Source organism: Pteronotus mesoamericanus, unplaced genomic scaffold (assembly GCF_021234165.1).
Source record: "Pteronotus mesoamericanus isolate MK-2021 breed Mesoamerican mustached bat unplaced genomic scaffold, CSHL_Meso_final scaffold_167, whole genome shotgun sequence".
In the NCBI taxonomy this organism is placed as follows: Eukaryota; Metazoa; Chordata; class Mammalia; order Chiroptera; family Mormoopidae; genus Pteronotus; species Pteronotus mesoamericanus.
In genome coordinates, this window is record NW_026555308.1 from 19379870 (window position 1) to 19407242 (window position 27373).

Here is a 27373-nt window from a genome sequence, read left to right on the forward strand (position 1 = left end):
AGTAGGGGAAATTATTCTGGAAAAGATAACCCTGAATCAAAAATTAAAAATAAGGAAAAAGAGACTCCTACTTCCAGCCATAAAGGAATAACAGGAACTAGAGTTCCAGTTTAGCCTAGGGAATCGGAAATGAACCAGGAGTTTTCAGAAATTAAACAATAGGCAGCACGGGCAGTGATCCCTGCAAGAAGGGAAATAAATGAAGTGAGCCTTACACATACCCCAACTCACTGCCTATGAGAGGCTTATTGGCTAAGCGCATGGATGGGGATAGAAACAAAGCCTCCCAGAACTGAGGAGACAGAGTGTGGAGTCTGGGCTGTGGATGAGAGACCAGAATTTGCATAGAAGGGTATGGAGAGGAGAAAGCAGGGACAGAGAGACACAGAGGTCAACAGTGGGCTGTCCTTGTGTTCTTTGACTGAACGCTGATCTGTATGTGTATATGAGGAAACTAACCAGGCTGGGAGAGAACCTCTGGCAAGTCAGCAGAATAGCTTCTAGGAATCATAAGAGTTGGTTGTAATTCATAGTCCCATCATGTAGAGTGAAAAAGATCATCCAACACACTGAACACAGAGTGTAGTCCTCAGGATTGTCTTAACTGTCACTGGAAAAGGACCAGGCCTAAAGCAAGTCTGCCTCAGGCCAGACTGTAGCGTGTGGGTTCTTGACTTCGTGCAGGAAAGAGTTCACAGCATGAGTCTGGGGGATCTGGGAAGTATGTTTATCAAAGTTGGGGATAGTGAAACAAAGGAAGGGCTTAGGGTAGAAGTAACACGAGAGGGTGTAGGTTGGGCTCTGCTTTGGCTCCCTGGAAGTGTTATGGGAGAGGAGTGAGCCCAGGCAGAGCTGCTGTTAGCTCACTGGAAAGTCAGAGAAAAGGGGCACCTTGGAGACAGGATCAGGGGGTAGCCCAGGAGCTGCTGCTGTCCACTTCTCTCCTGGTTGCAAATCTTGTGGGGAGCCTTCAAGTTTAGAAGAGAAAGTCAAGATGCACACCTGAGCAGGAGGAAAGGCATGGGCATGCTCCAGAGAGAGACCGGCTGGCATCCTTTGTCTTAAGGGTTTTTTCTCTCCCCTCTGTGGGCAGGAATCGTAGGGGAGGTCTTTGGGGTGGGCCTTAATAGAATATTCATTAGTTTTCCAAGTGTGTCCTTCAGTGTGTTGATTCATCAAAATAAGCATATAGGGGAGTTTGGGACCATTCTCTGATCAGCTTCACTGTTTTATTTTGATCTTAGGTCTGGCTGGCTCTCACTAGGTTTTCTGTTATTTGTTCCACAGACTTCATCCATCCTTAGGTTTGGCTGGAGCAAATGACACTAACTACCTATCTCCTCGATCAGGGCAATTTAAGCTATTTATCCTCTGGTTAGGGAAGAGAGGTGTAAACCATTTGCTCTCTAGTACCCTTGGTTAGGGGAGGTAAGGTTCTGTGATTCTATAGCTGGCTGTAAATTGGTAAAATTGTTTGGACTTGTTTAAATTATCTTGTCTCAGTTTCTCCATTCCACTTGCCATGGAACTTTTTTAGCTTTTTACTATCCTGCCTCATTCTCTCACTAGTGGGGTGCTAGACTGAATGTGTGTGTCCCCTGAGAATTCATGAGTAGAAATGCCCAATATGATGGTGTTAAGAGGTGGGGCCTTTGGGAGGTGATTAGGCCAAAAGGGGAGAGCCTTCCCACCCTTACAGAATTAGTGCCCTTATTTAAAAGAAAAAAGAAAAAAAAGGTCTCCAGCCCTGACCAGCATGGCTCAATTGGTTGAGTGTTATCCCACTAATAGAAAGGCCACCAGTTCAGTTCCCCATCGGGGCACATGCCTGGGTTGTGCCTGGCCCCTGGTTGGAGTGAGAGACAATTGATTGATGTTTCTCTCCCTCTCTTTCTCTCTCCCTTCATTGCTCTCTAAAAATAAATAAATAAAATCTTCTTAAAATTTTTCTTACAAAGGTCTCTGGAGAGCTGCTGTGACCCTTCCACAATGTGAGGACACAACTAGAAGATGACCCTCTAAGAACCAGAAAGTGGGTCCTCACCAGACACTGAAACATCTGGCACCTTAGGAAGTAAATGCTTGTTGTTTAAGACACCAGGGTGTGGTATTTTTGCTAAACCAGCCCAAATAGACTAAATGTGCGATGAAAGTATCCTGAACTAAATGTTGTTCTAGACCTGCCTCAGAAAGTTTATGCCTCACAAGCTTTAAGTAGTTCCAAGTAATTAATTTTGTACCAGACCAGAGCACAAAATACTTAAAGAGATATTCTGGGAATGCAAAGTTTTGTTCAACATTCAAATACCAATAATGTAATTGGAAAAAACAACAGAACAAATAAAAAAAACTATAAGATTACATAAGTTATAAAAAATAGTTTAAAAATTTAATCATTCAACATTTATTAATGATTAAAAAATTAATTTCTAAGCTTCAGCAAAGTAGGCTTAGAAGGGAACTCCCTCACCTGATAAAGGGCTTCTAAAACCCTTTCACCCTAAGACGGGGAACCAGGAGAGACAACGGCTCCCACCACTCTCCCACAGCACAGAGCCAGAGGCCCCAGCCAGCACGACAAAGAAAGAAAGAGAAATAAAGGCAGATAGATTGGAAATGAAGTAAAACTGGCTCTATTTACAGGTTACGTGATTATCTACAGAGATATTCTGGGGAACCTAAAAAAAAAAAGATTCTAGAACTAAAAATTTGTAAAAAGTAAATCCAATGTTCGAAAATCAATTATATTTTAACAACTAGCAGCAATGGTTGGAAATACATTTAGGAGTAGAATTTACAAAAGCAGCAAAAAAAAAAAAAAGAGACATTCATGTCTAAATCTAACAAAATGTGCATAACATCTGATATAAAACACTATTAAATAAATCAAAGAAAACGTAAGAAAATGTGGAGATATATCTTATTCATGGATTGAAAGGCTCAATATTGTTAAGATGTCAATGCTACTCAAACAGATCTCCAGATTTAACGTCAAAGTTCCAAGAGGATTTTAGAAACTGATAATCTGATTCTAAAATGTATTTATAAAGGCAAAGGACCCAGAATAGCCAAAAAACTTTTGAACTAGAAGAACAACATTGAAGAATGTTATACCTTATTTTTCCATTTGTTATAAACCTAGAGTAATTAAGACCATGATGTTGACATAGAGACATAAGATTAATGGAATAGAATACAGTACCCATAAGTAGGCCCACATGTATATAACCAATTATATTCAACACAGGTGTCAAGATAATTTAACAAATGTTTCTGAAACAATTGCATAAACATGTACAAAGAAATTGAACCTCAACCATTACCTCACACCACATAGAAAAATAAACTCAAAATCAATCACAGACTTAAATAAAACACAGAGAAAATCTTAGTAACCGTGAGTTAAAAAAGATTTCTCTATTGAACACAAAATGCATGAACTATTAAAGAAAATATGGAGAAAATCTTAGTAAGCATGAGTTAAACAAAAATTTCTCTATTGAACACAAAAGGCATGAACTGTTAAAGGAAAAATATGATACATCGGATTTCATCAAAATTAAACTCTTGCTTTTCAAGTGATACTCTTCTGTGTTTATATAAGATATTAATATTAGAGGAAGCTGGGTGAAGTGTATTCAGAACTCTCAGTACAATTTTTGTACCTCCCCTAAGTAATTTCAAAATATAAAGTTAAAATTAAAATACTGTGAGCAAAAATTAAAAGTACACCACGAACTAGAAAAACTATTTGAAAAATATACATCTTACAAAGAACTTGTACCCAGAATGTATGAGAGCTCTTACAAATAACAAAAATACAACCTGTTTTATTTAAATGTACAAAATATTTGAACAGATACTTCACCAAAGTGTACAAATAGTTAATAAGGACATGAAAAATGCCCAGCCTCATTAGTCATTCAGGAAACCTAAACTTAATCCACATTGAGATACTACTACATACCTGTTAGAATGACCTTAAAGGGAAAAAAAAAAAGTCTGCCAAATACCAAATGCTGACGAGATTGTGGAATAACTATAACTAACACATTGCTGTAGGAAGTTCAGAATGATACAGCTGATACCAAACAGCACGTGGGGTTCTGCTGCCCGCTGCCACTGTCTAGGCAAAAATTCCAGAGACAATGGTTTGGTGATAAAGGAAAAGGAGTCTTTGGTCAAAAGCAGTTACTGAAGCCTATCAAGTCACAGCTTTAAACACTTAAGCCTGTCAATTAAGGTTAAACTCTAACCCCTGAGTTCTCCTAGCTTTTTCCCATTTCATTTTTAGTTATCTTGTTCCTGTAGGGTTAGTTTACAAACAAAAAACAACATAATAACTAAAAACTATACGATTTTGGAAGAGTGGCAGGTTTCTGCCGCAGAGCCTGTTCCCGCTAGAACACCCAAAGAATAAACCTGCCGTCCTCTGCCAGGCCAACCTGATCCTAAACTGTGCTTGGAGTTCCTTCCCATACAAAATACCACCCGTTGGGAAACACAGGCAGCAGCAGCATGATCATCCAGGCATCCTCAAGGAAGATGAGCCTGAGAGCAAGGCTGAGAGCCAGAGCCTGAGCCAGAGCCTAAGAGAGAGCCAGCGCAGGATCCAAAGAGCTATCCCTAAGCCAGGGAGCCAGCCCTCTTTAAACTTAGCTCTGGAGGCGCTCAGCTTCTCGGTCAATCCCATCCTAGCCTGCCCACAGTTGCCTTGGCAAACTCCTCCTACGGCCCCTCCCTACTTCTCCCCAGTGCTCTGACTTAACCAGATCTCTCTGTATCACAGCCACCCCGAAAAATAATTTGAGTTTCTTGTGAAGTTAAATTTATATTTCTGATATGACCCAGCAATTCTACTTCTAAATATCTAAGAAAAACGAAACCATGGGTTTGCATAAAAACTGGTATATAAATTTTCATAGAAAAGTTATTTGTAAGAGCAGAAAACTGGAACCAAGCCAAATGTCCATCACGTAGTAAATGGATAAACCAATTGTGGTCTATCCATACAATGGGTTAAATAGGAACAAACTAACTGAAACATACAATAACATGGATAGACTTCCAAAGTTTTACCTAAATGAAAGCTAGACACAGGAGGCTTCATACTTTATGATTCCATTTGTAGTCTTTTTCGTAAAATGCAAAACTAATATGATTAAAAAAAAAAAAGAAGAAGGGATTGCCAAGGGCTAATGAGTCCTAGGAGATAAAAGGATATTGACTGTAAGGAAGGACAAGAGAATTTTTTTGAGGTGATGGAAGTGTTCTATATTGTGATGGTGATGATAGTGGTAGCATGACTACAGACATTTAAAAAAATTTATCGCCCTGGCTGGGTGGCTCCGTTGGTTAGAACATTGTCCACCAAAAGGTTGTAGATTCAGTCCCCAGTCCGGGCACATACCTAGGTTGGGTGTTGTATCCCCAGTTGATGTTTCCTTCTCACTTCGATGTTTCTCTCCCTTTTCTTCTCCCTTTTAAAGTCAATAAACATACCCTTGAGTGAGGATTTAAAAAAAAGAAAAAATTCATTAAATTGTACATCTTAAAATTAGTGAATTATATTTTACATAGATTATACCCAATAAACCTAACTAAAAAATAGGACAAACAAGATAAGCTTTTTTAAAACATTTATTAAAAATAAAAGAACTATGATCTCCTTGATACAATAAGAATTTTAAAAAGAAGAGGTAGGGTTTAGACAAGTGGAATGAAAAGCAGATAAAAATCCTGGCCTCTCGCATCCTTTGTGAGTGAGTAGGGCTGCTAGGGGCAGCCTGGGGTTTTAAACGCAGTGAGTTCCCCATCAAAGGCATTGCCCAAATGCTCCCACCTTGTAATGCCTGTTGTTCCCCAGCTTCTTACTTCCTCACCTATTTTCATAGTCTGTGCTCCATTTAATTATTTAAATGTTCAAAATGCTCTCCTAGGGGATTACGAACATCTTAGCTTTCTAAGGAAACTTTCCTCCAAGGAAAATAAATGAACTGCACTTCCCAAACCTACACAGTCCCCATTATCTAGTCCACTGTGGATCAGCATGTACAGCTAATGTCGAAGCGGGCAGCCCAACCAAAATAACTCTAAACCCAGGCCTTGGCAGGTATACTTGGCTATCCTCGGAAGTTTTATTCATTATGGATTGACCCAAGAAGTGCAGATTCCCATACTTACCAAACTGGGGTACCGTTCTAATGGCGGCGGGAGACTTGGGGTAACTAATTGTTAAGTAACACATAAGTCATAATTAGAGCCCCCCTTAAGGTGTTCTTCTTTTGGTACTACCCACCTGGCCCCCAACCCACTGTCAAATTTTCATTTACCTGGAACACTGAGACTGAAGAAGTGCCTTCTGAGACATGTTGTAGTTCAGACAGATCATCTTTCCTAGCAAATGCAGAACCTAAGGATATGTTCGGCCCAAAGGTCATGTCCTGGCCACAGATACATAAAGACCACCACCAGCACAGCTATACAATTCTTCTTTCACTAGAGTAGACTGAAATTTGTTGACATAAATATTTTCCCCCACCCAGTCTGTGTTCCTGGTCCTTTAGGGATACCTTCAGCAAGCTTATCCATCAAGATTCCTCCAGGTCCTCATCGTTAACTGGACACCTGGAAAATAAGAAACTACTCTTTCTGTGCTTAACACTAAAATTGCAACAGGGGCCTGATCTCTTGAGTCTGAATTTATTTTAAAAATCTACATTTATTGCATTCTGGATCTCTGGGGAGTACAACTTTACCTCTAGATTAAAATATGGTCTGACAGCAAAATCATATTCCAGATGATATATAGGACAACTAAATATTGAAAAAAAATTGTTTGGAGAAAAGACAATTTCTCCATTGGTCTGTTAACCTGGATTTGAATGCTGGTTGTGCTACTCACTTGTTCAGAGACTTTGAAAAAACGATTAAATATGTTGAAGCCTTTGTTTACTCATCCATAACATGGGAACAATAGTAACCAATTCAGTAGGATAATTGTGAGGATTAAATGAGATACTTTAGGCAAATGTGTTTTCCTTGAATATAGTAAGAGCTCAAAACACCCTTAAATGCTCACTAATGCCTGTCAAGCAATTCAATACTTTTGGGCTCCAATATACCATTGATGATTTTTCTGTGACTTGTAAGCTTTCTGAGTTATCATTTCTTTGATGTGGTCCACTTATGTAAATTCATGAGTAGGAGGAATTAGTTCAAATCCTCCTAAACATTCTTCATCATCATTGGCTCATAAAGTTCAAAATCTGTGAATTTAGTCAAGAAAAGTTGCCATGTCTTTTCCCCTCGGGGGAATTCAAATGTTCCCTGAAATGTTTCTAAGGGAGATTTTAAAGGAATGTCAGCTTTCCTTCCCATGGTGAAGTTAACTGCCTGTTTCTCCTCTACTTTTCCACGTAGACCCTTAATGGATCTTCTCAAAAATTACCTTTTGATTCTCTTAATAACCAAAAGTCAAGGACACCTTAACTGTGCACACAGGCTCAGTGTGAAGGTTAAAGTCTTCTTATTCTAGGTGACCTAGGCCCTACCTTCACTAGGTGACTCCCCAAATAAACTGAACCGAATGACCACAAATAAGGAGAAATCAAGAGTAAGGAAAAAATGTGTTTTCACAAGAAATTATGTATTATTTTTACAATAAGAAAATTACAATAATCCTCCGCTTGTGCTAGGAATCTTATCTCAGCCCTAGCTAAACACAGCTGTGCATTCTGTTCTGACACTTGAACCACGAGAAAAAAACATCACATTTTCTGTCCTTATGCTCCTTGAATTTTATCCCGGTCTAATGATTTCTGCAATCCAATCTGGTTATAAAAATCTGAGGCTCTCTCAGGGGAATATTCGGTCAAACTCAAGTTCTTTTCATTCTCTCAGCACTTATCCACTTCAGATTCTTTCTGGGCCCCTCTCCACTGCCAATCCCAGCTAACTCTAAAGCCTGGGAGTGTTTCGCCCTCCTCCATAACCACCGCTGCTCAGTAAGGACTGAAAGGGAGCCCACCCCGCTCCTATAGACAATAGGCACACTCTCCGCTGAACTCGGCTCCCGCCAAGTCACCTCCCACAGCTTCCAGAGAGGCAGATAATTTTGCTCCTAACATGGAGGCAGGCTGACTTTCCACACTAAGAACCATTTGGGTGTTTAGCAATACACTTTCAAAATCATGCTGTTTCCACTATAAGTCCTTTTATATTCCACTGATTAAGAGGGACCAGAAAGAATCTTTTATCTTCACGGAGCACCTGTTTTTATATTTTTGCGACTTTTAACCTCCTAGCTTCAGAACAGTTTCTCATTCTAAAAGCATTGTAAGTCTAACTACTTATGGCCAAGTGTAACTGTCGGTTCATTCAGTGTGTTTCACATGTTGCACCTAAGACATCTCAAGGTCTCCTCTAGTTGTTGTTTTTTTTTTAATTAAGATTGTTTTGGCTATTCAGGATTTTTTATGATTCCAAATGAATTTTAGCATTTTTATTCTATTTAGGAAAAAATGCCATTGAATTTTTATAGGTAATGTGAATATTTTAACAATATTAAATTTTCCAATCCATGAACTGAAAGCGTGTTTCCATTTATATGTATTTTTGATGCTATTGTAAATGTGATTATTTTGTTACTTTCCATTTTAGATTGTTCATTGTTAGTATATAGAAACACAACTGATTTTTGCTTGTTGATTTTATATACTGCAACTTTGCTGTATTCACTTACGGGTTCTAACAGTTTTTTTAATGTGGAAACTTTAGGAGTTATGACATTTGTAAACAGATCATTTTAATTTTTTATTTCCAATTTTTATGCCTTTTTTACTTTTCTTGCCTAATTATTCTGACTAGGACCTCCAGTGCTATGTGAAATAGATGTGGCAAAGTAGGTATCCTTCCCTTGAGCTGGATCATAATAAAAAAAGTTTCATATTTTCACAATTGTTTATGATGTTAGCTGTGGGCTTTTCGTATATGGCCTTTATTATGTTGAGGCAATTTTTTCCTATTCTTAGTTTGTTGAGTGATTTTATTATAAAAGAATTTCGATTTTGTCAAATCCTTTTCTTGCATCATTTGAGGTAATCTTCTAACTTTCACCCTTCATTCAGTTAATGTTAATGTGGTATATTTTATTGATAGATTTTCATATGTTCAATGATTCTTGTTTTCCAGAAATAAATCCCACTGGGTCATAATGTATAATTCTTTTACTATGCTGCTGAATTCAGTTTGCTGGTATTTTGTTGAAGATTTTTTGCATCAATATCCACCAGGGTTATTGGTTTGTAGTTTTATTTTCTTAGTTTAGTTTACTTTATCATTGGTCTGTAGTTTTATTATCTGTAGTGTCTTTGGCTTTGTATCATGGTAATATTAACCTTATAAAGTGAGTTTGGAATGTTCCCTTCTCTTAATTTTTTTAGAAGAGTTTGAGAATGATCTGTGTTAAGTTTTCTTAAATGTTTGGCAAAATTCTCCAGTAAAGCCATCTATCCAGTCCCAGGTGTTTGTGTGTGTGTTGGGGGGAGGGGGAAGGGCTGTTGATTACTGATTCAATGTCTTTACTTATTGTAGGCTTGCTCAAAAATTATTTTTTTTATTCAGGTTTGGTAGATTTTATGTTTCTATAAATTCACCTATTTCTTCTAGGCCAATTTGTTGGCTTATAGTCTCTTATGATCCTGTTTTTATTTCTGTGGCATCAATTATAATAGCTCCTCTTTTGTGTTCGATTTTGTTATTTTAGTCTTTTTTTTATTTTTCTTAGTCAGTCTAGCTAAAGACTTGTTAATTTTATTTATTTTTTCAAAAGACCAAATCTTACTTTTGTTGATTTTTCCATTGTCTATTCTCTATTTATTTCTGTTCTAATCTTTAACATTTCCTTCCTTTTATAACCTCAGATTTAGTTTTTTTATCCTTTGAGCTATAAAATTAGGTTGTTTATTAGAGATTTATCTTTTTTTAATGTAGATGTTTACCGCTATATACTTCCCTGTAGGTACTGCTATTGCTATATCCCATAAGTTTGGGTACATTTGTGTTTTCATTTTCATTTGTCTAGAGAAATTTTTTAATTTCCCTTATGATTTCTTCTCTGACCCATTGATTGGTCAAGAATGTGTTGTTAAATTTCCACATATTTGTGAATTTTCTAGTTTTCCTTTTTTTATTGATTTAATATTTCATTCCATTGTGATCAGAAAAGACACTTGGTATAATTTCAAAGCTTCTTAAATTCATGAAGACTTGTTCTACAGCCTAATAGGTGGTTTATACTGAAGAATGATCTGTGTGCCCTTGAGAAGAATGTATATTCTTGTGTTGTTGGGCTGAGTGTTCTGAACATGTCAGTGCAATTTTCTATAGTGTTGTTTCAAGTCCTGTTTCTTTATCAATTTTCTGCCTGGTTATTCCATACATTATTGAAAGTGGGGCATTGAAATCTATTCCTTCAGTTCTTTCAAGGTTTGCTTCATATATTGAGAGCTCTGTTGTTAGGTGTATGCATGTTTATAATTATTATATGTTCCTGGTGAATTGACCTTTTAGTCATTATATAGTGTCCATTTTTGGCTTTTGTGACAGTTTTTGACTCAAAGTTTATTATGCCTGCCATGAGTATGGCCACTGCTGTTCTGTTTTGGTTACTATTTGTAAGAAATATCTTTTTTCATTCATTCACTTTCAGTGCATGTGTGTCCTAATATCTAAAGCAAGTGTCTTATACACAATTTATAGTTGGATCCTGGTTTTCTACCCATTAAGCCACTCTATACGTTTTGATATTAGGGTTTAATCCATTTGCATATAAGTAATTACTGATAGAAAATGACTTACTATTGCCATTTTGTTAATTATTTTTTATGTCTTGTAGTTTTGTTCTTTATTTCCTCTCTTCCCACCTTATTTGTTTCATTGACATTTTTTGTAGTTACATGTTTGAGTCCTTTCTCATTTTTTTTTTTGTGGTTGCATGAAAGAACTTAGAGTTATAGTAATATACAGGGTCTGTCCAGAAATACTAGGCCATTGTTAATATAATGAGAACAGTTTGCACAAGATCGAAATAACCTGGCAGCCAAGGAGAGTGGACTGTAATGTGCATGTATGTACAATGGCAACTTCACTATATTAATCATTGGGGGTGGTAGACACTGTTGAGTGAGCATGTGTATTGCGAGGTCATCACATTCAAAATGACTGAGGAGAACAACAAAGTCTGCATCAAATGTTGCATTAAGCTTGAACATTCCTCCACAGAAAATATTTGGATGCTTTAAAAGGCTGCAACTATGGGCAACTGGTGATTGGCAGCTTCATCACAAGGCGCCTGCTATGCATCACATCTTGTGCAGAGTTTTTTGGCAAAATATCAAATCATCCAGGTGACTCAGCCCTGCTACAGCCCAGGTTTGGCACCCTGCAACTTCTGGCTTTTCCCAAAACTAAAACACCTTGTAAGGGGAAGAGATTTCAGACTGTCAATGAGATTCAGGAAAATACAACAGGGCAGCTGATGGGGATTCCAAGAAAGGATTTTGCAGAGAGTTTCAAAAAGGGGAAGAGATGCTGAGAGAACTGTGTGAGGTCCGAAGGAACCTACTTTGAGGCACTGAAGTGCCATTGTCCTATGTACAATGTTTCTTGATCTAGTCTCTCCATTAAATGTCTCTCTTCTTCATAGCTCATGGTGAGATGCTTTCTGGACAGACCTCATATTTTAAGCTAATAACAATCTTAAGTTTTGTTTGTCTGGGAAGATACATACTTCCCCATTTTTGTAGGACTGTTTTGCCACATAAAGTATCGTTGGTTGACAGTTTTTATAAATTTCAGCACTTTGAGTATTATTCCACCCTCTTCTGGTTTATAGTGTTTCTGCTACAGAACCAATGATCATCCTATAACAGCTCCTTTGTACATAGCATGTTGTTTTTCTCTTGCTAATTTCAAGACTCTCTCTTTGCTTGACTTTTGACATTTGACTATAATGTATCTCAGTGTGGGCCTCTTTGAGTTCATTCTAGTCGGAGCCTATAACTTCTTAAATTTGGATGTCCATTTCCTTTGTCATATTTGGAGGCCTGTTCTGATGCAGAGTAATACCATTGTTTTTGAAATGTTATACATTTCCTATTTCAAAAAATGGGAAAAAATTTGGGGGGGGGAACCTCTTTTGTTTTAAAATACACATTAAGAAATTCTTAGGCTAAGGGAGATAAAACCTGGGCTAAAAAGGTTGGTTATATAGAAAGAAGGGTAATCCATAATACATGAATTACCACTTTTTCGCATTGAAGGCTTAAGTAATAAATCAAAGAGTCCTCTCAGAGAAAGAAGAAGATGAGGAAGCTTGAAAGCAAAGACCAACCTGATCATAGGCTGGTAGGACAGAAGTGTTAAGATGAGACAGTTGTGAAGATAAAACTACATGACGTGAAATTTTAGAAATAGTGAGGTATAAAATTTAGTTTTCTAAATTATATTTTATTGATTATCCTATTACACTTGTCCCAATTTTTCTCCCTTTGCCCTAAAAACCCAGCATCTCCCAGTCACACAGGCAATCCCCACACCATTGTTCATGTTTGTGGGTCATGCATAAAAGTTCTTTGGCTACTCCATTTCCTATACTGTACTTTACATCCCCATGACTATTCTGTAACTACTTATTTGTGCTTCATAATTTCCTGTCCTCTTTACCCTTTCTCTCATAACCCTCCATCTGGCAACCACTCAAATGCTCTCCATATCCATGATTCTATCTCTGTTCTTCTTGTTTGTTTAATTTGTTTTTTATATTCAATTGTTGATAGATCTGTATTTATTGCCATTTAGTTGTTCATAGTTTTTATCTTTTCCTTCCATAAGTCCTTTTAACACTTCATATAATAATGGTTTGGTGATGGTGAACTCCTTTGGATTTTTTTTTTTGTCTGGGAAGCTTTTTATCTGACCTTTGACTCTAAATGATAGCTTTGCTGAGTAGAGCAATCTTGGCTGTAAGTCCCTGATTTTCATGACTTTGAATATTTCTTGCCAATCCCTTCTAGCCTACAAAGTTTCTTTCTGGAGATTAGCTGACAGTCTTATGAGAATGCTCCTGTAGGTAACTAATTGCTTTTCTCTTGCTGCTTTTAAGATTCTCTCTTTATCTTTAACCTTTGGCATTTTAATTATGACGTGTCTTGGAGTAAGCCTCTTTGGGCTCATCTTGTTTGGGGCTCTCTGTGCTTCCGGGACTTGCATGTCCATTTCCTTCACTAAATTAGGGAAGTTTTCTTTCATTATTTTTTTCAAACAGATTTCCAATTTCTTCTTCTTCTTCTGGCATCCATATGATACGAATGTTGTAATGCTTGAATTTTTCCAAGAGGTTATTTACATTATCCTAATTTTTTTTTGTACTCTTTTTTCTTCTTCTTGTTCTGATTGGCCGTGTTTTGCTTTCCTATGTTCCAAATCATTGATCTGATTCTTGGCTTCATCAACTCAACTGTTGTTTCCCTGTAAATTGTTCTTTATTTCAATTATGTGGATCCTTTGTTTCTGACTGGATCTTTTTTATGCTTTTGAGGTCCTCACTAAGTTCCTTGGGCATCCTTATAACCAGTGTATTGAACTCTGCATCTGATAGAGTATTTATCTCCATTCTGTTTAGGTTTTTTTCTGGAGTTTTCATCTGTTCTTCCATTTGGGTCATACCTCTTTGTCTCCTCATTTTGACAGCCTCCCTGTGTTTGTTTCTATGTATTAGGTAGAGCTGCTATGACTCCATGTATTGGTAGTGTGGCCTAACGTAGTAGGTGTCCTGTAGGGCCTGATGGCACAGCCTCACCTATCACCCAAGCTAGGTACTCAATGTGCATGCTTTATGTGGTTTGAGTACACCCTCCTCTTGTAGTTGAGCCTTGATTGCTGTTGGCAGGTCAATCGGTAGGATTTACCCAGGCCAGTCAGCTGCAAGGATTGCAATGACCACTGACCACAAACCTGTGCCCTCCGTGGAGAATCAGCTGGGCAGAGACAAGGAAGTTGTACTCCAACATGTCTGTAGCTGTCTACTGGGTGCACAGGCTCTGAGGTTTCCTGGGTAATTCAGGCCAAGGTCAGCCCCAACCTGTGTTCTGCCCAACCACCCTACATGAGCTGCAAAGCAACATGACATGACTGCTACTTGTGCTGGGCTTGGAGATTCCCAGGTTAAGCCAAACTGTGGACCTAGGCTGGCCATTGCTCATGCCAGCAATGGAGGCTGGGGGCTTATTGATGCCTGTTTTGCTTGTTAGATAGGATTTAGGAATTTTTGAAGCATGAGCCAAGATCAGCCATTCATATGGATAAACCACTGTAAACAGCTTGGATGGGTCCATTGGTTGGGTGGGGCAGAGCCTTAGGGAAATTCCAGGGAGGGGCAAACAGTGTTTGATGGGGTTTTAGATATGGTTCCCACTGCTGGCTCTGTGTTAAGGGGAGGGTTCACAAAAGGGACGATGACCTCTTCTTGCTAGTCTGTGTAGGAGTAAGATGTCCCCCAGCTACCACCTTGATGTCAGACACTTCAGTTCCTGTCTGTATGCCACTGGTGCCTTTCAGGTTACCACCCTGGTGTTGGAGTTCAAAGGGAGTGAGTCTGAGTAAGTCCGTGTGTGGATTTTTTAAGAGGAACTGTTTGGTCTCCAGAAATTCCTCCCACTGACTCAATCACCACTAGTTTTTGCAGCTAGCAGTTATGGGGACTTATCTTCATGGCACTGGAACCCTGGGCTGGGGGGACCTGCTATGAGGCTGGGACTCCTTGCTTCTGAGATATCCCTCCTGAATTTTTATCCACCACATGTGGATGTGGGACCAGCCCTTTCCATGTCTCCAGCCCTCCTGCCAGTCTGGATGGATCTGGTTTCTTTAATTCCATAGCTGTCAGACTTACATTCAACTTGATTTCTGACAGTTCTGAGTGATGGTTGTTCTATATTTTAGCTGTAATTTTGATGTGGTTGTGCAAGGAGGCGAGCCGTGTTTACATATGCTGTCATCTTGACCAGAGTGTGAGCAAAATTTAGTTTTGTGTAATTTCTTTTATATGCCATTAACTGCCACCACCATTGTCAAAACTTCAGACAAATTTTGTCACTGACAGTAGCATTTATCTATCAATTCATTGAGTATAATTTTAAGTGCTAAAGGTACCATGCTATATGGGACAGAAGAAAGAAAAACCCTCCTCTCATAGGGCATTTCATGTTTGTGGTTGCTTGGGAAATTGATGAAGTGGATTGGGGACAGCAGAAGTTCCCTCAAAATAATAAAAGCACAAGAACCCTAAATGTCCTTTGGATTTTTGAGCTGGGACTCTGGCTACTATATTAGGATACTAAAGGAAAAGAAATGGGAGGATTTGGGAATACTCATACTACATCTGTAGTAATTCACATTTTATTAACACTTAGTGATTTTAATCATCCATATAATGACTATATTTTAATGACCAACTGCTTTCTTTAAAAATTATAATCTCTGCATTGTTCAAAATGTTTTTCAGGTTTTTTTTAAAGCTTTTGGATAACATATATATCTGAGACTTTGCAGGCCTGAGAATGCCTTTGTGGGCCTCAACATATATTCAACAATTAGACATTTAGTTATTGATTATGGTAGAAAGAATACATGAAACTATCTTGATTTTAACTCCTTTGAAAGTAAATGTTACTCTTTTTGAAGCTCAGAGGGTTATATTTTTATCCTTTAAATTTCAAATCTTCCCAAGAGATTTGACTTATTTATTTAACTGTTTTTGTCCTCTTGATTTCTAATCTTTGGATCTTTTATAAGTTCTAGATATTTCTCTTCCATATTACTTTTTAATATAAAATTTTTATTTTGAGAAGAAAACATGATATCTGTGGTACTCTTTTGTGTGTTTGCAAATTTTTATAATAATCCCAGTTTGTTTTTACATCCTCTGCCATTTCCCATTCATTGTTGATTCAAAAGACCCAACTGAAAAACTTTATGAATATTCAACTTTGTTTAGTCTGGGTTTTTCTATTACAATAAAGCAGGTGGCAGTCATATCCTATAAACAGATCTATCTAGCAAGCACTATTGGCAAGAATTTTATTGTTTCATTAGCAAAGCACAAAATTTAGGATTATTTCAGTAGCTACACAAGAAACCGAAAGAATCTATTTTTTTCTCTATGTCATTATGTATGTCATTATGGCCTTGCTCACTGGTGCCATATTTGAGATAGTTTATTACAGTGTACATCTTTTTATTTTGGTTTATAAACTGTGATGCTGGACTTTCTTATGCTTATGGACTGATTTACTCCATGACTGTGGCTATCCCTGATTAACAGCAGTTTCAGTAACATGCCAGTGAACTCTAAAAAACCCACAGATTCCACACTTAGAACACTCTTTAATTTCCTTGGGGAGTAAAGTGCTAATTTTTTTAAGGGATGGAGCATTGTTATTTTTCCTCTACATCATCATATTTTCCCATTTTCTTGTCATCAACTTCTTTTAACTTGTTGGCTTAAAACAACAAAAATTTACTCTCTTACAGTTCTGGAGGCCAAAAACCCCAAATTAGTATCTCAGGGCCAAAATCCTGTTGTCGTCAGGGCCACTCTCCCCTCAGAGACTCTAGGAGGAAATTCATTTCTTTCCTTGTCCATCTTCTGGGGGCTGCCAGTATTCCTTGGCCTGTGGTCACATCACTCTAATCTTCAAAACCATCATCTTTCAATATCTATGCTCCATCTTCACATGACCTTCTCCTTGGGGTGTGTACTGAACCATCATCTTCTCTTATAAGAATGTGTATGATGGCATTTGGGACCCAGAGGATAATCCATAATAATCTCTCTTAATCGCATGTGGAAAAACCCTTTTTTCAAATCAGGCCTCATTTACAGGTTTTAAAAATTAAGACCTAATATCTTATATCTGTGGTTCACCATTTTTATATCTAACATACCCATTAAGCATCACTCTGCTAGGACGCTCTACCCAATTCTGGCCAATTATTTCTCCAAAAATGTTTTCCCTGAAATATCTGTATCCTTTGTCATCTTAGCTTTGTGTGAAAAACAGGTATTCTTGAGTTGTATTGCGGAATTATAGTTGAGCTGAGGCTGGAAGACAGTTTGGATATAGATGTGGGTTGCTGAGACCATGAGGTAAGTGTAGTTAAGCATAAAGAGAAATGCTCACGTCTAGAGCCACAAGATGGACCGCAGGTTGACCCTATGCTACTTTTCTTACCTTGACTCTGGCTGGAGAGCAAGTCACACAGAAAGTGTAGTCTTTATTTCTTCCTTAGGAGACAGTATCTTGATATTGGTACTTTGTGGTACAGATCAGCAACTGGTTTTGGCAACATTGTGTGTCCCAAAGAATTATTCCTATTAAGATTTAATGAATAAGTCACAATTCCATCTTGATTGGTAGTATTTTATAAATGTTTTTATGTTCACTGAGCTAAGAAAAATATATGAGGTATTTTTATCACTTATTGTTATGATATTAACACTGTTATTATACCACTTCTACAAAAAACAAAACAAAGGCACAGAGAACTTAGTTTTACCAAAATGATAGAGTCTTAACTTAAATCTAGATTTGAGAAATACTTTAAGAAGTCACAAAGCCATCAGGTTTTAGCTCTGCCTTCCAATGAGGTGTAGGGATGAGTCGATGTTGTGATTCTAAAGGCTAGTGGCAGGAGACCTTCCCAGAAAGGACAAAAATGCTGTAGAAAAGAACTTGAAAAAGAACACACAATTGGCCAAACTGAAGCACAAGAAACTTCCCCAAGACTGGTGAGAGAACTACCACTCTACCAACTGCCAAGTTGGACCTCAGAGATGAATGACCCAGAATCACATCTAGGTAATGAAGCATGTGGAATTCTAGTCTCATGAAAGATTCTGCTCCATGTATAATACATAGTGGTGGACATGCACTTGTGAAAGGGACTCTTTGTACTGAGAAAATGACCATATCATGATTTTCCAGCATAGACCTACATCCTGGAATCCTTTCCAAATGTTCTAAGCTTTGTAAAATTCCAAGTTTCTCTCACACAGTCACAAATTTAGGGGCAAGGAATTCCAACAATGACAAAGTTTGAATGTCTCAACACCTTGTCACCAAAGGGCTCAGAGTGAGGTTGACTTTGATAAAGGATTTCTGACAGTTCTCTATTTAGCACATTCAAAATTGGCCATGAGGAAAACATAATGGCCGGCCACAGGACTGAATGAAAATATGGTGACATTTCAGAGACAGGCCAGAGTCTGTGTTGACTGTGATCATTGTCAATAAGAGTAGACTTTACTTACCTAGAAGAATGGAACCTAGGGGACAATGTTTCTGCGGTTGTCCTTCATGCTGCCACCTTCTCTGAAATCTACTTGTCACAAATTAATTAGTAAAAGGGGAAGAAAATCTGTGCCAAGAAATTTTCTGCATCTCTGAAAACAATAGACTTTTTATAAATTCAAGCAATTATTATTTTTGCTGTCTGTTTCATCTGTATTATCTTATGATTCTAAGGTCCTTAATGGCCGTTGTGAGTAGTGCATTTTCCTGAAAATCAAAGATGTCTGGGGTATAAATTCTCTTATCTCTATGGCACTTCAACTGCTTCTCATATCTCTTATAATTCTAGGACTTATTATATTTTTGGTCTTTGTACTTCAGTAGCCACTTAAGTGCTAGAATAATAAGATATAAAACCTTTTAAACAATACTCTAAAATGAACCAATAGTTATTACTATTATATTCACTGTTGTTTTGCACACTCTTAACATTCATCCTATAAAAATCCTGGTTCTGAAAGAAATACCTAGAAAACTCGATTATGCCCAAACAAAAGAAGTCATCATTTTTAAGTCTGCTAACGTGTACTTGGCATATCCAAATGAATCTCCTTTATCTCGATAAGCAACAATTACTCTAAGTTCTTATTTTAATTCTAAAGCTACAAAGGGCTGCCTCTAAGCCTGGAAACAAGTTGGCAATGTTGAGGTCTCTATGAAATATTTCCTCCTTAGTTTCAATAGCCTATTTTCTGAGACAGAGATTGAATGACAGCTTCAAAGAGTACAGATTATAAACCCATTTAAGGGTGCTGCATTTTTTGAATTTGTCACAAATGGAAGGAAAAACCAGGGTGACACAGGCAAGGCTCAAGTGCCAACATGTGTCTTTCTGTTTATTCATTATTCAAGGGTCAGGCCCTCAACCAGGGCCAGAGAGAAATGACAAAAATAAATACATATCAGTGCAACAATCTGCAATTTAAAATAATGAAAAGCAAGATTCCTATTCATTTTTATGGCACAAACCTGACATCATTTCACTCCAATTTTCTATAATGGAACCAGCTGGGCTCTGGGAGGGAACTAGTAATAGGTTTTAATGGATAAAATCTGCCATTGAAACTGGCCGTTTTCTAACGCGATCTCAGTGCTTGGCACCCAGCCCGTCATACAGCATCATGCTTTCCGCAGGGCTGCGCTAGCTTGAGAGATGAGAGGGCTGTGTGCACAGGACCACTGAGCTTAGAGGAGCCTCTCCCCTCTTCACCGACAAGAGTCCCAAGCCCCAATTCAGGGTTCCGGCGGCCCAGCTGAACAGACCAGTGGGGAAGAATCAGGCGAATGTCAATGCCTTCAATAAAGGTCGTGGAAGCAAGGTTGAAAAGAGAGGCAGAGAGGGCCAGGAGGGATGCCTTATGCAATGGCAAGCCCCCAATTGATGTCCAGTTCTAGCTGGTTACAATAGACACAACTGGGAGTTTCTGGGCCTGAATAAAATGTCAGTGAGTGTTCTTCTCTCTCTTCCCCTCTCATTCCATTAAACCATTCCTCCTCTCCTTCTATTCAGCTCTCAAACTGCTGTTAACATATGAAAATAGCATGCAAAGAATGGAATGGGCTGACTGCCATGAAGATAAAAATGGGATGTTCATTCTAATTTACTTCATGGCACCACGCCTTCTCGCTGCCTCTGTTTTCTTTTCTAAGCGGCTTGATTGCCTCTTTGAGAATATGACTGGTCTGGCCCGCAGCCTTGTGTTTGAGCCATGGTGGAGGCTAAAAAGAGAGCCAGCCTTTGGAGGTAGGGCATCAATCTGACCAGTCGCCATGCCCAGGTTGATCTGGGCACAAGAGAATTAGGCTTTTTTTTTTTTTTTTTTTTTTGACTTGCAGCAAATTTCAGACTAAATAATCTCTAAGGTTCATTTTGGAGAAATACTATAGGTTCTAAAAATGAATAATGTTTTCAAATACTCTATACTCACTTTACCTAAAGCATGTTCTACAATTCCTGTTTCAATTGTCTCATGGCAGTGGTCTGCAACACAGGTACAAGGTTCAAAAGCAAATTTAAAATCCATCTTAGATGCTAAGGCATGACCCAAACAGAAGACATAGACACATTCAGGATACTTACTTCCTAAGCACCCATGTTATCTTTGCTAACATCACCTGATTTTATGACCCTGTGTCTTTACTGGGGCCGCCTCCCTCAAAGAACTTCGGCCATGCTCTCATCACCAGGTTTTGTTACCACAGGAAACAGTAACAGAAAGGCACTAGAAAACTTGGTTGTGGAAGCATTCTTGACCAATAAATTAGAAACTCTCAATTCTAAGCCAAGGCAAACAGTTTCTGGTTTGCAGATGGCACAGATATCTGCTGCTATTCTTTCTTTCCCCTGCTGCTTATGAAGCTACTGACTCTGCAGCTTCTTTGTCCTACTGAAAATGCTGCAGGATGTCTCTGGCCTCCCCAGAGCCTCTCTTCCCACCTTGCCCGTCATTCATGCTACAGTCTAAGTACATCCAACTGTGGACACTCTTTGATCTTTCAGGTCTCCCTACAGTTAGCGACCCCTGGTGAGTTTCTGTTCCTTCTTTCCACAAGCCATTGTTCAACTGCCCCAAGTAGAGCTGCTTTTTCTGTTCTCACTACATGTTGTGAGTGAGAAACTATAGTGAGAAACTGTTCTCACTCTATTTCTAACTATAAGCTGCCCCCACACTCCTACCTAGTGAGCATCTCAAAAGCCAGTTTTTCATTGTAAAGAATATATTCTGGCATGTAGAAAGGGTTTAAGAAGCATCTGTTATATGAATGGATGAAAAGTGAATGGAAAGCAAAACACCCTTAAAGCTCACAAACAAATGTCATTTATTTTTCTGCTAGATGTTCCAGAGATACAGGAATCGGAGCTTGGTTTTCTTTGTGCTGATTGCTGTCCTCTGATTGTTTATCTTTACAGTACAGTCAACTCTATTGTGCATATTGAAGGAAGATAGCAATGGTGTGAATAATAATAAAACAGATATTACAAAGATAATTTATCTTTGGTATTCTTAATAATATGTTTCAAAGCAGTTTTTCTTTCCAGCTAAACTTGAGGGAAATGTAGTAGGAAGCACTCTGAACCTTAGTATAAGCAATGCAATTTCTCTTTCTTGCTTTGTTGACAACTTGCTTTATGATTGTGGTCAAATTCTTTCTTCTCTTTGAGCCTTAGTTTCTTAGCCTCTAGAAGGTGGTTGATTTTGAACCAAAAGGAGTAGGATCAGATGACCTCGAAGGTCCATTTCAGCTCTGTGATATATTGTTCCCAATGATAGCCACCCAGGGTGCCTTCAGTCGTGTGCATCATAGCACACCTTCCAAAAAGACTCTGAGCATTTTCTTCTCCCCTTGAATCAGCGGTGCAAGAACTCTCATTAAGACTTCTGAGAAATTTAAGGTGGAGCTAGTAGACCTTCACAACTAGACAATAGAGTGTCTAAGAATCTTGCTGTCCCTTATCAGCTGAGTAAGTAGAAAGAAGCATGTCTCAGGCAAAATCACGGATGTGGCTTTGGGATTCAGAGAAAATCCAGTTTTAAAATAATTGTACTAGTAAAACACCCACAGTATGGAATAAAACAAAAAGCACAAAATCACAGGAGTCCTCTGGGTGCCCAACATTACACATTGGCAGGAAGCTGGATGAGAAAGCTCTGAGCTGTAAGCATGAGCCCTATGTTATACCAAAAGAAAAATGACTCCAAGGGCAGAGCCTAGATCAGAGGAGAACTGTGGATCAGGGAACCGCTCTCCGATATAGAACTGGGCCCTGATCAAGGACTGTTTGCCACAGCTGGAGTACTGACGACATGTGCTTTTTGACACATGATCACACACTTTTTGAACAAGTGTGTCTATTGTGGTTATTCTGTTCTTATTTCACCATGGCAGGCTCATTCGTGTGGGGGAAGGGGCTGAAAATTTGGCTTGTTTTTGTTGTTGTTTTGGTTTTTGAGTCTCAAGGCATACCTGAGTAGCCTCAGCCACATCTAGACACATCCAGACCTGTTTAAATCCTGGCTCTTGGGCCTGAACTTGAGACAGTTTGGATGAGACTGAAGGTCTCTACAGTGGGTAGTTGAATTTGCATAAATTGCTGTGACTGTGGGGCAGACTGTGGTAGCTGATCTTCTTATGGCCATAAATAACTCCTTTCATGTCCTACTTCTGTAAGTATATGAAACCCTTCCAACTGAAAGTCAGACTCTGTCTCTCCTCATTAATCTTGCCTAGACATTAACTTGCTTTCCCAAAACTGTGCCAGTTCTGGGCCCAGCCCTTAAGAGTTTTAGTAACTTCCGCTTTCAATCACCTAAACTACCATGTAAGACCATTGCAATCTTGATGGACAGAGAGGATGTGCCAATCACCAGCCACTCCAGCTACGCTGCATGAGCTCCCACACATGTTAGTAAAGTCATCACAGACTCTTTAGACCCAATCCAGCTCCCAACTGAATGTAACTGTGTAAGTACCTTCAGCTAATAGTACATGGAGCAGATAAAACATCCAGTTGACCCACCTAATTGTGAGAAATAACAAATCATTATTGTTTTAGGCCATTGAGCTTTGGGATAGTTTGTTACACAGCAATAAGGAACTAATACACATTCTAACAACCGATTGTCTGAAATTATATTGGCTGTTCAGATTCACAGTAACTCATGGTTTAGCTGAACAGCCTAGTAGAAAGGAGACAGATTACCTGCTTGGTACTAAGCACAAATTGTAGATAATCTGCTATGAATAACTAAGGGTTTATTGTATTTTATTTTTTTGCCCTTATTTGTTGCTGTCTTATTCTGTATTTATATTCTGCCAGGGTATCTGGATTCAGGTGGGAATATTTAGCCAATAAACTGCTACTTATTCTGGTGGAGGACAGTCAAAAGCAGGCTCCTCATAAAGAGCATAAGGCACAGAGTTGCAGAGACAAGTTCATGTTTGTAGAACAAGCTATTGGCATTTGGTAACAGAATGAAGAAATGATTGACCAGATGTTTCCCTTTTCACTCCAGCTACTTTGCAGAAACTAGAGAGTACCTTAATTCTATTATTTATGAAAGGCACCTAGCAAAACCACATTACTTCACTGGGTGTATGGTAGACCCACTGATCAATCCATTAATGAGAAATAGTTGGAAACCAGATAATGAATTATATTTGACACAATACCATATTTATCATGAAGTAGGTCCCATTTGAATCTGGGTTCTGCACAAGAAGGTTTCATTAAAGAATTTTTCTAAAATCCTCATCATACTGATAGGTGAGACTATCAGGTATTACGAAAATCCTCATTGAGGAAACAATGAAGAAGTGGTATCATTGCTTTGCATGAAATTGAAAGAATGTACAATATGGTACATATAAATGATCAAGAAACAATTTTATATATATTTTTATTATTATTTGGGGCCCATTCCTTCTTTCCAGAAATGTGACCCTTGTCTCATTCAACCTTTAGCATATCCAAACTCTTGAAAAAGTTTATAATCGAGCCCTTGCAGTTGAGATGCATTTGAGGAATAGCTTTACTCCTGGGTTTCCATGGAGACCACTTCCCAACTTGTGGCTGAAGGTAACCTCTGCCGACCATGGCTGGGGGTAGTTATCAAGCTGTCACTGGCAATTTTCCCCCTCATTTACTAGAAGCAACATTCCAGAAAGAAAATAACAGGATGACACGGTGAGAGCACACTTTCACTTTAAGACTGCAATTTTGGGAAGACTTCTCCTGTCAGCTGCAAGCTCCTGGTCCCAGGGGAGGATGGCCAACCCTTAATCTGGGCAGCAGAGTGAGTAAGGAAAACAGCTCTGGACTTGTGGTCAAACTGAGTAAGAGTTCTGGCCGTGTAGTGTTAGCTGTAGGAGCTTGGGCGTGTCAGATCAGCAATAGGAGTATTGGTTTCTTCCTTTCTTATGAAGGCACAACAACAGTTTTTTCCCTGATTACTGAAAAAAATTCTTGACACAATCAAATAGAGTTAAGTGTGCTTTGTAAACTGTGACGTGCTATGCAGATGCGAGGCTTTGTTCTTATTTCGGACTTTTGGATTACAGCACTCAATATTGCTTAAGTTCCTGAAGATAAAGCCTAGGTATGTGGACCAAAACTGAGCTGACAGATATTGTGTGTTAGATTTAAGAGCAGTTAGGAAAAAAATGAGAAAGTAATTCATGGTGTTTTTCAGGTCAGAATTCATAGATACCCACGTGGAGTCTATTAATCGTATGCACATCTGTTAAAGGAATGAACTTGCTAAAAGTTGCTTTCCTTCATATAGAGAAATTGCTATAATATTTTAAACTGTGTGAAGGGCAGGTCTAATTTATATATGTTTTCTGAGAATACAGGCACTACATATATTTTAAATGCAGCTAAAATTTGGCAAGTGATTGTAGGAGAAACAATCTTATAACTGAATAAGGTCGTTTTTGAAAGAGGCTTTGTACTTTTAATGGATTTCGATTCTCAGACGGTTTGGGCTGAATGAACAGGTGAAACTGGATATTAGACATTTGCAGCTGACTTTTTATTCAGTAATCTCACTCCTTCCCCAATTCCTTTTCTATTGCTAAGGAAATGAGATCTCCTAGTGTTTTTATATCAAGCTGAGTCCAAAGGATACTCACTGAACTAGGAAAAAAGGTCAGTTAAATAATGAACAATTTTAATCTACATAATGTCAATTAAATAATTCAATGACATCTAATTAAACAAACATTTATTAAGTGACATTCTATCACAGGTAAGGTTGTAGGTGCTAGAGAAACAAACAAATTGTTGTGAATTTGTCCTCAAAAAATTGACAGTTGAATGAGTGATTATCATTTAGTGTTATCAGTGCAATAATAAAACTACACACAGGAAGTAAATATAACCTAACTAAAGAAGTTATACAAGAAAGAATCCTTGGAAGGATGTCTCAGGTTTGTCTCAAAAGCTCCTAAGAGACACGGTAGTTATACAAGTTTGCGAGGGGCAGACATTTAAGGCCAAAGGAATAACTTGTGCACATCATAGTGTGGCCTGACAAAGCATATTTGGGGAGCTATGTGGTGTAGCATACCACTAAAAACGCAAGGCAGGGAACAGGGGTGGCTGGGACTAGGGAGGTAGTCGGGAGCAGGGGATGGAGACTTGTGTGCCATGCTAAGCAACTTGGAATTTATTCTATAGGTTTGTAGCATTTAATATGGATGACCCTACCCATTTATGACTATTTCAATTTTGATTTCAATTAAAATTTTAAGAAATTAATGCAGCTCCTTAATTCCACCAGCCACTCAATGGGCTCCATAGCTGTGTGTAGCTAACAGCTCCACATTGAATAGCTCAGACACAGAATATTTCCATCATCGTTGTGGATTGCATAGCACTGGCCTAGATATTTGGGAGTCTTTGAAGTGATGGGAAGTGGGAAAATGCTCTGCTACTATTTTGCATTTTAGAAAAATAAGTTTGGTAGGAAGATAGTTTGGGGAGGAATAAGAAAAATCAGTATGCTGATCTAAACAAGATTACACAGAACTGCAAGGGGCAGTGAGGATGGCAGATCTGAGAGGATGAGTGGTGCAGCTACACTTCATCCCTGAGTTGATCAGCCGTGTGACTAAACTGGTCAGGGAGGACAATCAAGATGGCCATTGAATAAAGGAGTGTGTGTGTGTGTGCGCGCGCGCGCGCGCGCGTGCATGCATGCGTGTGTGTGTGTGTGTGTGTGTGTGTGTGTGTGTGTAAAGAAGGGCCCAGCTAACTTGACTGTGTATGGAAAGTGGAGTAGGAGATTGCTGGAGATAATAAGATGACAAGAATCGACAGAACAGATTCGATGGCCCCATGTAGGCCATGAAGTTGACAGCCTGCAATTTCCATTTTCAAGCAATATCTTTGCTGTTTTAAACCACGGGCATATTTATCTTCCAGTCAAAACACTTGAACATCTTTATAAATTTTTGAGAGGTTGAGAGTCAAGTTTAGAGAATGAAGTTCTCATGAAAATCTTACAAGGAGTATGGTTCAAGTTTTCCAGTGTTCTGGTAGCCCAGGATGGCTATGAATGTGGCCCAACACAAAATCATAAATGTACTTAAAACCTTTTCTTTGCTCATTAGTTTTCACTAGTGTCTGTGTATTTAATATATTGCCCAAGACAACTGTTCTTCTTCCAGTGTGGACCAGAGATGCCAAAAGATTGGACACCCCTGGTAGGAATGACTCCAAGTGAGACATCTTCCGACAGTGCCTTCTGATTGGACAGATCAAGTGATCTGTCCATTTGATGAACAGCCCAGTTGATGAATGGCCCGATTAGCCAAAGTAGTATTTGAGGTTTCTGTCGATTACACCACTTATAGATGGATGGCAGCTAAGAATTCAAGCTTTAATATTTTGCAAAATTGTAGTGTTGGGACCCTAAGTCTCCTAAGGAAGTACCCCTGTTCCCTTGCTCTCAACATTCTTCTTCTCTTGACTATTTCTTCCCATATGCCACAGTATTAATATACACTATTACTACTAATAATAATCATGGCTAGTATTTATTGAACACATGTTATGTGCCAGTTCTGTGTTTAATTTTCCTGAACATTATCTCCCCATGTTACCTCAGCTATGAATGGTTGATTCAGGTCTCAAATCTAGGTCCGTTTGATTCCAAAATTGCTTTTCATTGTTTTGTGCTGCCCCATCCCTTGAGAATGCGGTGGGGCCCTTTGGGTCCTCCATTAAGGAATTAACAGCAGAGCTCAGCACTTTGCTTTCATTTCCATAACCACAGAATGTTATTGTTGTTTTTTAAGTGAGTCCTAAAAAAAAGAGAAAAGAAAAAAAAAAAGCAGAAACGCTGGCCTGCAATGGCAGAGAGAAGAGATGGCCACTGGTGCCTGTGAATGTGAAAGGGCTCATCCTCTCCTTCCTCCAGGATAACATGGACATAGTATGACAACACCAATCTGGG